Source organism: Hyla sarda, chromosome 3, assembly GCF_029499605.1.
Source record: "Hyla sarda isolate aHylSar1 chromosome 3, aHylSar1.hap1, whole genome shotgun sequence".
Lineage (NCBI taxonomy): Eukaryota > Metazoa > Chordata > Amphibia > Anura > Hylidae > Hyla > Hyla sarda.
In genome coordinates, this window is record NC_079191.1 from 69,104,013 (window position 1) to 69,116,377 (window position 12,365).

General features: G+C 43.7%; 1 protein-coding gene across 5 annotated transcripts in view; it reads right to left on the reverse strand.

The window, feature by feature from the left end:
• LDAH (lipid droplet associated hydrolase) overlaps window positions 1-12,365 on the reverse strand; it is a 289,096-nt gene that overhangs the window by 146,486 nt on the left and 130,245 nt on the right. The window lies entirely within an intron of this gene.

The following is a 12,365-nucleotide window of genomic DNA, read 5'->3' on the forward strand; positions in this document are numbered from 1 at the left end:
AATGATAATATTCCTAACAGATACCAGCAGCTTATTAATAGAGAATCCTACTGGATTTTCCATTTTAACAAGATGTGGCCTAAAGGATTAAATTAATGTATAGAGAAAACTGATTATTGAACTGCAGAGCAAAATCAGTTTTACATAGTAACCTGTTTTATACGTATATTTAATATCTATATTTATGGGAATTTTATTAGTCTATATATATATATATATATATATATATATATATATATATAAAGAAAGGATGACTGCAGCACTTAGTAGTATAAAAAAAATCAAAAATGTGACTTTATTCCAAGAGCAAACAGAAGCGACGTTTCGGTGTTCTCACAACACCATTCTCAAACCAAATAACAGTGATCACATCAAGATATATATAGGGGGTGAATCAAATCAATCTTAATTACAAACAATTAAGAATATGTAAATATTCATAAAGTGCTAGTGCGTACAGCACTTTACCTGATATCTTGATGTGATCACTGTTATTTGGCTTGAGAATGGCGTTGTGAGAACACCGAAATGTCGCTTCTGTTTGCTCTTGGAATAAAGTCACTTTTTTGATACTACTGAGTGCTGCAGTCATCCTTTCTTTTTGTATGAATTGGACCCAAGACCAGGGTCCCAGAGACTGGCTTGCACCCCATCTACTGTTTTGGAAGTGCTGCGCATATATATATATATATATATATATATATATATATATACACATACATACTGCATTTTAGTTACTGGTACGTTTTTTTTTCCATGATTGCACTTTATCCAATGTTAGGTTAATTCATCCTCCTGACGTCTGTGGTCTTACAGACGTCACTTCCTTTGTGACGTAATCTATCTATGTGTATAAATCTCTTGAGTTTTTGTATTGGTATCACGCCTGATGAAAGGGTCATTAATACCCTGAAACACATTGTGTGTGTACAATAAACAAGTTATATAGTGAACCTGACTGTTCCAGTACCGTACATTAGCAGCGTGATCTCCAGCTTCCACCTTCCATCCTTTGTTCCTCTGATCTGATGCACGCCGGTTCATCCAGCGTGGGAAGCCGCAGCAGCTGAATCCTACTACTTATTGTACTGTCACGATGCCGGCTGGCAGGAGGTGGATCCTCTGTGCCAGAGAGGGATTGGCGTGGACCGTGCTAGTGGACCGGTTCTAAGTTACTACTGGTGTTCACCAGAGCCCGCCGCAAAGCGGGATGGTCTTGCTGCGGCGGTAGTAACCAGGTCGTATCCACTAGCAACGGCTCAACCTCTCTGACTGCTGAAGATAGGCGCGGTACAAGGGAGAAGACAAAAGCAAGGTCGGACGTAGCAGAAGGTCGGGGCAGGCACCAAGGATCGTAGTCAGGGGCAACGGCAGGAGGTCTGGAACACAGGCTAGGAACACACAAGGGAACGCTTTCACTAGGCACAAGGGCAACAAGATCCGGCGAGGGAGTGCAGGGGAAGTGAGGTATACATAGGGAGTGCACAGGTGAACACACTAATTGGAACCACTGCGCCAATCAGTGGCGCAGTGGCCCTTTAAATCGCAGAGACCCGGCGCGCGCGCGCCCTAGGGAGCGGGGCCGCGCGCGCCGGGACAGGACCGACGGAGAGCGAGTCAGGTACGGAAGCCGGGGTGCGCATCGCGAGCGGGCGCCACCCGCATCGCGAATCGCATCCCGGCTGGAGGCGGTATCGCAGCGCACCCGGTCAGTGGATCTGACCGCGGCGCTGCCGTAGCGAGGATGTTGCGAGCGCTCCGGGAAGCAGCGGGGACCCGGAGCGCTCGGCGTAACATGTACCATACGTTAGTAAGTGTTATTTCTGGAATATGCACAACCATTCCAGGTGAGTGTGTTTCATACTCACGACTGTATCTGCCATCCATATCAAAGATTCTTCCCAAGCAAGCGCTCCTGTGCATCTTTATGTCTTCCAGTAGGTGTGGACAGCAGAGATAGAGTCCCCCCCACCAAGTAGGTGTTGGCAGCTGAGTTAGATCCCCCCAGTAGGTGTAGGCAGCAGAGTTAGTTCCCCTCCAGTATGTGTAGAGCAGAGTTAGAGTCCCCCCCCAGTTGGTGTAGGCAGCAGAGTCAGAACCCCCCCAGTAGGAGTAGGCAGCAGAGTAAGACTCCCCCCCCCATTAGGTGCAGGCAGCAGAGTTAGTCCCCCCTCCCCCCAGTAGGTGCAGGCAGCAGAGTTTTTCCCCCTCCTCCCCTTTCCAGGTTGACAAAAAAAATATGATGCTTAGCTTAAGTCACACGCAGGGATCTTCTCTTCCAGAGCCCAGCAGGGGCCCACGTCTTCCTTCCTTCACAGTGCAGGTCACATCACTCATCGGCACCTGCACTGTGTGGGGGCGGAGGTCACGTTTCCTCTGTTTATGTCGCAGATATGAAATACACAGACATACTGCATTTTAGTTACTGGTACGTTTTTTTTTCCATGATTGCACTTTATCCAATGTTAGGTTAATTCATCCTCCTGACGTCTGTGGTCTTACAGACGTCACTTCCTTTGTGACGTAATCTATCTATGTGTATAAATCTCTTGAGTTTTTGTATTGGTATCACGCCTGATGAAAGGGTCATTAATACCCTGAAACACATTGTGTGTGTACAATAAACAAGTTATATAGTGAACCTGACTGTTCCAGTACCGTACATTAGCAGCGTGATCTCCAGCTTCCACCTTCCATCCTTTGTTCCTCTGATCTGATGCACGCCGGTTCATCCAGCGTGGGAAGCCGCAGCAGCTGAATCCTACTACTTATTGTACTGTCACGATGCCGGCTGGCAGGAGGTGGATCCTCTGTGCCAGAGAGGGATTGGCGTGGACCGTGCTAGTGGACCGGTTCTAAGTTACTACTGGTGTTCACCAGAGCCCGCCGCAAAGCGGGATGGTCTTGCTGCGGCGGTAGTAACCAGGTCGTATCCACTAGCAACGGCTCAACCTCTCTGACTGCTGAAGATAGGCGCGGTACAAGGGAGAAGACAAAAGCAAGGTCGGACGTAGCAGAAGGTCGGGGCAGGCACCAAGGATCGTAGTCAGGGGCAACGGCAGGAGGTCTGGAACACAGGCTAGGAACACACAAGGGAACGCTTTCACTAGGCACAAGGGCAACAAGATCCGGCGAGGGAGTGCAGGGGAAGTGAGGTATACATAGGGAGTGCACAGGTGAACACACTAATTGGAACCACTGCGCCAATCAGTGGCGCAGTGGCCCTTTAAATCGCAGAGACCCGGCGCGCGCGCGCCCTAGGGAGCGGGGCCGCGCGCGCCGGGACAGGACCGACGGAGAGCGAGTCAGGTACGGAAGCCGGGGTGCGCATCGTGAGCGGGCGCCACCCGCATCGCGAATCGCATCCCGGCTGGAGGCGGTATCGCAGCGCACCCGGTCAGTGGATCTGACCGCGGCGCTGCCGTAGCGAGGATGTTGCGAGCGCTCCGGGAAGGAGCGGGGACCCGGAGCGCTCGGCGTAACATGTACCATACGTTAGTAAGTGTTATTTCTGGAATATGCACAACCATTCCAGGTGAGTGTGTTTCATACTCACGACTGTATCTGCCATCCATATCAAAGATTCTTCCCAAGCAAGCGCTCCTGTGCATCTTTATGTCTTCCAGTAGGTGTGGACAGCAGAGATAGAGTCCCCCCCACCAAGTAGGTGTTGGCAGCTGAGTTAGATCCCCCCAGTAGGTGTAGGCAGCAGAGTTAGTTCCCCTCCAGTATGTGTAGAGCAGAGTTAGAGTCCCCCCCCAGTTGGTGTAGGCAGCAGAGTCAGAACCCCCCCAGTAGGAGTAGGCAGCAGAGTAAGACTCCCCCCCCCCATTAGGTGCAGGCAGCACAGTTAGTCCCCCCTCCCCCCAGTAGGTGCAGGCAGCAGAGTTTTTCCCCCTCCTCCCCTTTCCAGGTTGACAAAAAAAATATGATGCTTAGCTTAAGTCACACGCAGGGATCTTCTCTTCCAGAGCCCAGCAGGGGCCCACGTCTTCCTTCCTTCACAGTGCAGGTCACATCACTCATCGGCACCTGCACTGTGTGGGGGCGGAGGTCACGTTTCCTCTGTTTATGTCGCAGATATGAAATACACAGAGAGCACGCCTTCTCCTGTATGTGAGTGTACTGCACATACAGGAGAAGACAGCGCTGTCTGCTGGGGATCTGGGACAAGTGTCCTGGATCCTCAGGAGCGGCTGCAACGGCGGGCCCTGTACCCAGCCGGTCAGTCCGCCCCTGATGTGTTGGAATCAGATAAAATATGCAAGTGTAAGGATCTGTATGACTTTGACAATGGTCAAATTTTGATGGCAACAAAAGCGGGCGAGATCGTCTTAAAAATGGCTGATCTTGTGGGGTTTCCCTGGTTGGCAGTGGTTACTACCTAGTGGTTCAAAGAAGGACAACCAGTGAGGTAAGGCTAGTCTGTTTGGTCCAATCCGACAGAAGAACTACAAATTGTTGAAACAATTTCTGCTGGCTATGAACTCACAGGACTTTGCATCTTGATGTAGCTGCAGACCGGTCACAGTGACCATGCTGACTGCTGCTCACTGTTGAAAGTTCCTAAAATGGACACATGAGCATCGGAAATGGACCACAAGGCAATAAAAAAATGGCAAGTCAGCACAGGCAGAGGGGTGCTCTGGACAATGTTCAACTGGGAAACCTTGAATCCTGGCACCATGTGGATGTCATTTTGCCATGTAACACCTAATATTGCTATGTAACCCCTAAATATTGTGCGAATCAACTTTTGCTGAATAAAGAATGTACACATTTTATATAAAGTTGAATACAGCCAGTACCAGGATGGTGTCAGATAAAGGTTTCGTCAAGTACATTTTTATAGTTATAGTCCTTTTCTATATGCTTATTTGGTAGGTAATTTTATGCTATTGTTGCTTGACAACAGGATCAAGGCAGCCTTGCAACCATTGTGAAAAAATCTGACCCAGTCTGACAGTTCTATAGGAAAACATGTTGGACCAGATGTTGTGTTGTGTTGCCCTGTACCTATTAATTGAAATCTGCCAAAGCTTTTATACCAATGCTCACCAACTGGCTCTCTGGCTTTGAAAGCTACAGAGATGTCCCAGGGTTACTAAAATCTGGCAGATTAGGTACTACTGACACAGCTATAAATTGTCACTAAGCTTTCAAGGTTCTTTATGGTTCTTTACTCTATTCTTATTTTTACCCAAAAGAACATGAGGGAGACTAATCCTCACCATGTAGTTTGCATTGGTCATTTTATTGGGTGGAGTACATGCTAGGAACCACTGGTCAATATCTCACTATGGAAGGGATATCTACAGTACTTAGTCACTGATGACTGAAGGACACTACTTACACATAAAATGAGGCCGGTAATACAAACCCGCACCATGGTCAGAGGATACTTAGAATACTTGTATTGTGTTTAACAATGTAAAGGTCAAGGCAGCATGCATCATGCATTCCTCAAGGAACGAGGCTGTTACATTTCTGTTGTATTTTAGCCTCATAGACATTAATTTTTAGGTAATGTAGAAGGTGTTAGAGACATGATGACTTTTCAGGTTCATGGAGATAGTTCTTCAATACCCTTTTGTTTTCGATCAATAAAAACCCTATGTTTCTCCAGATCACCTCATTCCGAAATACTGTATTATAGTAGCCTATTGTTGATTATCCCATAGTTGAGGAATGTGGGTTTACCTCGAATTTAAGACTATTAAGAAAAGTCTGTCCAGTGATGGAGCTCCACAACAAACAAAGGTAATATAGCCATCTTCTCAGTACAGTATATTACTCCTAGGTTTATAGCTCTCTATTTATGATCATGCTGTACAGTAGGAGAAGACAGGGGGTGGGGGCATATGCCCAGAAGCTCCCCCCCCCCATTTTTTACAATAACCATAAGTGCCCTGCTTTGATCTAAGATATACAGTGGTCCCTTTAACATACAATATTAATTTGTATATCACACAAAAGCGTTGTATACAGATCTATATTTGTTTCTGGTGATCAGGGCTCTAGTCATTCAACTAGCAGCATTCAGAGGTTTGATATTTAGAAACATAAACTCTCTTTTTTTGTGTATACAATATTATTTGGATCCACTGACCATTGTATGTTGAGTCCATAACTCTCCGGAGCCCCAGAAATATCAAGTAAGAAAACAAAAAGGATAAAGGAAAATAAAAATAGTACAGATAAACCAGCCTGTACTGCAAGGGGCATTCCAGTCGGGACCCACGGCAATCTCAAGAACGGGGCCCTTGGCTCTTCCTAATGCATGCAGCGGTGTGTTTGCACACACTCCATGCACTGACTATGGGAGTGCCAGAGATATCAGAATTCACTATGGGGGCCCATTCTAGAGATCGTGGGAGGTCTCAGTGTTCAGACCCCCTGTGAATAGACACTTAGTAGATATGGTTTTAAGAGTTGAAATACCCCTATAAGAAAGACTGCTTCACACAGCTGCAGGGAGAACTACCAATCACAGTGGTACATAAAGAAAATAGGTAAACCAGCTCTTGCCCACTCTCTGGTAGGCGTCTGTACGCATGACCAAGAGCATCGGTCGATAGGTAGATCTATCAACAAGATAAAAAATGGTTCAGCAGCACACATCCATATAAAAATCCACCTTCTTTACTAAATAAGTCCATATAGAAATATGTACAATCCACACAACATAAAACACAGCACCTGACGTGTTTCGGTCCTCAGACCTTAATTATAGACTAGGCTTAGTTGTGTTTTTATGTCGTGGGGATTGTACATATTTTTACATGGACTATTATAATAAAGAAGATGGTTTTTAATATGCATCTGTGCTGCTGAACCATATTTTACTTTATTCTTGGAATTACGGTATTCCAGCAGGTCTTAAAGGGGTACTCCAGCCCTGAGACATCTTATCCCCTATCCAAAGGATAGGGGATAAGATGTCTCACCGCCGGGGTCCCGCCGCTGGGGACTCCCACGATCTTGTATTCGCCACCCACCTGTTTGAGCTGCACGCCGCGGTGCCAGCTCACAGACAGCCGGGTGGCGACCACGGGGCCGGAGAATCGTGACATCAAGACTCCGCCCCCGTGTGACTTCACCCGCCGCCCCGGCTATGTAAGTCTATGGGATAGGGGATAAGATGTCTCAGGGCCGGAGTACCCCTTTAAAGGTTTGCAGCAGGCAGAGCATGCTGTAGCAGTCAGCAGGTCAGCCATAATTGAGATGGCGCCCAACATGCAGAAGATTTTAAATCAATACTGTATTATGATGGCCTCTGAGAAGCCTGTGTCCAGAGTTTGATCTACCGTCCAATTATTAAGCCAATTTATTTTTGGTAAACATGTATAAAATAACATTCACAATGCTCCTATTTATTAATAGTGTTGAGCGGCATAGGCCATATTCGAATTCGCGAATATTCGCGAATATATGGACGAATATTCGTCATATATTCGCGAATATTCGCATATTCGTTATATCCTCGTTTTATTTTCGCGTATGCGAAAATACACGCATGCGAAAATTAGCAAATATGAAAATTCGCATATGCGAAAATTAGCATATGCTAATTTTCGCATATGCGAATTTTCGCACGCCAGTCTCACACAGTAGTATTACAGCCTTCTTTACACCACACAAGCTGGAAGCAGAGAGGGGTGATCACTGTGATGTGTACTGTGAAAAAAAAAACAAAAAAAAAACGAATATTCGTAATTACGAATATATAGCGCTATATTCGCGAAATTCGCGAATTCGCGAATATGCGATATTCGCGAATAATATTCGAATTGCGAATATTCGCGAGCAACACTATTTATTAAAGTGATTTTAAGTTTTGGACTATGCTTTCTGTTATAATGGTTGCCAAATAATAACCTGATCTGTTGTCCGACACATCCATAAAAGCTTATCTGAATGCCTACAATGCAGGTGGGAGGTTACTTTTGTATTCAGATTACTGTACAGCCCCAGGTGTAAAGACAACACTTCCAAGATAATCAAGAGAAGCTGAAAATTGTGAATATACAGGCAAATTTACACTAATAAATAAATAGGTACAGTGAGTTTTTTTTTACAAAATTCTAAGCAACACTGCCAATCTGGATGTCAACGTGCTGGCTACTACGATGATAGGAACCATCCAGTAAGGGTCACTACCCCTATGTTCTGTTCATTAGTTGAGATCTTGGAAGGGGGACCTATCCCCCAACAACCCCCCCACCCACACTTTACATTGGATATGGCAACCAATATGTCATCACTGTAGTAAAACAGAAAACACCCATAGGACTAATAAAACACCAGTAATTTTTCGTTGGCAATTCTGTACTGATTTATTTTCTTAAAGGGGTACTCCGCTTTTTTTTTTAAATCAATTGGTGCCAAAAAGTTAAACAGATTTCTAAATTACTTCTATTTAAAAATTTTAATCTTTCCAGTACTTATCAGCTGTTCTATGCTCCACAGGAAATTATTTTCTTTTTGAATTTCCTTTCTGTCTGACCACAGTGCTCTCTGCTGACACCTCTATCCATTTTAGGAACTGTCCAGAGCAGGATAGGTTTGCTATGGGGATTTGCTCCTACTCTGGACAGTTCCTAAAATGGACAGAGGTGTCAGCAGAGAGAACTGGGATCAGACAGAAAGGAAATTAAAAAAGAAAATAATTTCCTGTGGAGTATATAGCAGCTGTAAGGATTAAGATTTTTTAATAGAAGAAATTTACAAATCTGTTTAACTTTCTGGCACCAGTTGATTAAAAAATTTTTTTTCCAGTGGAGTACTCCTTTAATATATCTTTATTTTGGTCAGATATTTGTTTTTATAATAAAGAGCGCTGACTAAGGGAAGCATAGGAACTTACTGCATAATGTCTTATTGTTAAAGGGCAAGTATCATCTAGACATCAACCCTGCTCCGGTTCATTGTGCAAAATTCTGGCTTAACTGGGAAGAGATACTTTTAAAAACATTACTATGTGAACATCAATACACATAGAACTCACTAGTGTTCATCCCTTCATCACAACATCTCTGTACTGCACCAGGATTTGTATATGTTTTTGCAAAATTTTCTTACTTCAGGCCGTCTCCATCTTATAGGTCTCTGTGGTCTCTATTATTCCACTTTTTTGGTCCTCTTGACCTTTTTCTTCTGACTATCTAATTAATTTATGACTTATAAAATAGTGCGCTTTTACTTTGTAAGTTGGGGGGGTGTGGCACCCTCTTTAACCGTGCACCCCACCCCTCTCAGACTGGAGGTGGTTTAGTCAATGGCTGATCCAACATGTCACACAGTCAGAGGCTATATGCACAGCAGAGGTGAGTTATCATGTTAGGGTCCCATCCGATATGAGGCCACCTCCGCGTGGTGGATGGGGGGACACATTTTGATCAAAAAGTGCGCTAAGAGCCTCCATTTTTTGACCAAGAGTGCTGTTGCAACTTTCTTTTTTGTACATTTTGTATTTGCCACAGCAGCGGGCACCTGTGTATTAGGTTGTTGTGCTGGATATTTTTCCTTTTGTTTTTCCTTTGTAAGTTGGGGGGTGTGGCACCCTCTTTAGCCGTGCACCCCACCCCTCTCAGACTGGAGGTGGTTTAGTCAATGGCTGATCCAACATGTCACACAGTCAGAGGCTGTATGCACAGCAGAGGTGAGTTGTCATGTTAGGGTCCCATCCGATATGAGGCCACCTCCGCATGGTGGATGGGGGGACACATTTTGATCAAAAAGTGCGCTAAGAGCCTCCATTTTTTGACCAAGAGTGCTGTTGCAACTTTCTTTTTTGTACTTTTTGCGCTTTTGGTTTGCCTTAACTCTATGTGCTTCTTGGGACATATAAACTTGACATAAAAAACCAGGAATCCAGCTCCATTGGTGCGGTTTAAAAACAGATAATTTTATATAGATAAATCCTTCAGATATATCTGATTGTCACTTTATATAGACATTTGAGTACACATAAAAGACGCCAACAACGCCAAGCCCAGAGGGACCTAGTTTCCTTTTCCTCACTTTTAAAGCATTTTTGTGACCATCACACAGGTGATGTTTTCTCACTATGCGATATGGGCGTAGAACAGGTGTTCAAGGACTAAAAGGGGGGAGATTTAAAGGGGTTATCCACCATAAGGTGATTTTAGTACGTACCTGGCAGACAGTAATGGACATGCTTAGGAAGGATCTGCACTTGTCTTGGGGCTAAATGGCTCCATTATGAGATTACCATAACACTATGGCTAGCTTTTTTGAACTTGTATTTATTGTTTGACTTATGTTTTTTTGACTAAAAATTCCACAATGCCATTTTCCTCCCTCTCACACATCAGCCACCGCACCCATTGAAACAAAAGACCTGTGGTTTTCAATCAGGGTGCCTACAGCTGTTGCATTAGTTGCAGATTGATCCCTCCCCCCATTGAAGCAGACAGGCTCCCTGTCATCAGCTGACTAATGAGTCAGGTCTAGGCCGCATTGCAAGCTGGGAAAAATGAGAGACAACAGTCATTTTGTATGCTGGTAAAAATAAATAGTGGGGTGAAAATCACAGGAGAATTGTGAGAAAACTGTCACACACAGGTACAGACTATATTATGAACTGCACTAACTTTACAGCCCCTGTAGCATAGTCAAATAAAAAAAAATCCTAGAATACCCCTTTAAGAAGAAAACTATTGAATAGAGAATCCTTTTGGATTTTTGTTTTAAACACAAGGCAACCGATAGGTATGAATCTAAGACAGAACCAAAACCTAAAAGGGGAGTGTCTCCAAAAAAACAAAATAAAAACAAAAAACTACAAATTTACTAATCTTTCCACAAAAAATGTGGCGGATTTGAGTTCTGGAAAACCCAACAGCTCAGAGCATATGTAAAAAAAAGCAAAATGTAGGGAAAATTGCCAAATACAAGATACAATAGTAAATACCATGGAAAAATACCTGTCAGAAGCAAAACCCAACAAAGTAAAACTACACTCCACTCTTAGTAAATTAGGCCATTGTCTTTGTCATTCTAAGGGCCAGGATAATTTTCCTATTACTCACATGAAATGTTTCACTTTTTTTATTGTATGAATGAAGCCCTTGTATTTTATTAGCCTTTGTCGGTGTGTGCCTCGATAACTTTATATTTCGCTTTACCCAACTAATTTGAAGATGGTGTTTTCACAATACCGCTATGTTCCATTGCTCCATTAGGCTTTTTTTTTGTGCTTAACGGACCCTGAACGGACCGGAGTAAAACAGGAACCAACAGGCCCCGACGGATCCCATTGACTTTGCATTGAGTCCGTTGGGTGTCTACTATTTTGGAGGAGGTAGCAGGCAAAAATTTTCTCCCACTAAACTCCCCTCATTTTACAATGGAACTACCGTGAACAATGCTTAGCGGTAGTGTTAAAGAACCCTTAGATAAGAATATAAATAGCATTCAAGGGAGGGAGGGAATTCCCCCTAAAGTATGATATACTTGAAGAATGATGTCAACTTATTCAAGAATACAAAAAAGCAGGAACAGGATTGCTTTTTTAGCCAAAGAATAAAAACAGCACAATGGAAATGTTACTTTTTACGTGCTCTTTTTTTCTGTTGATAGTTGTTAAAAGAAAATCTGAAACTCGAGTCTAAGAACTTTTTTATTCCAAACGGTATGAACTGTTCAACTATAGTTCTAGGACTTTTCCAGACTCATATGTCACTCAAGTGGGATGCAATGACTGCCAGACAGCACAGTTCTACACTATACACAGAACCCCCGGCTCAGCTACTAAAATACATGGATCCTGTTCAGAACGTTATAGGGGGACATATATTCCAGCAAAAATAAGAGAGACATGAACACACGTTTCTGATTATTACACTTCATATGTTATCCAAGTTAGCAGTTAACTTTTATTGGCCATAATAAAGAAGTTGCACAACACTCTGGCTAGATGAAATATTATCTATTGTCAAAGGGAAGATGGAATAAACCATTTTCTGAGCGCTCCAACCACACAAGAGCTGAGCAAACTCCATACATAATATAGGAACCTTTTACTCATCCCTGTACTCATCCACTTATTTAACAGGAAACTACCTTTCGTATTTCACTTTAAATACTGAAATCCAAACAGTGTATTCTATAGCAATACATTTAGCATGAAATAAAATATTCCAAGCAGAGAAATGTAAGCATATGCAACCTGTAGAGAGAACCTGACCTATAGATATGTCATAAAAGTCTGATGGTGGAACTCCAACTCTGGTATATGGAAGTGATTTCCAACCAGAGAGGGGCTGGCGTGCATATAGACACCGAGCAGGAAGCATCCACATTGTAGACAAGCAGTGAGGACCCTCCCGCCCCTTCATACA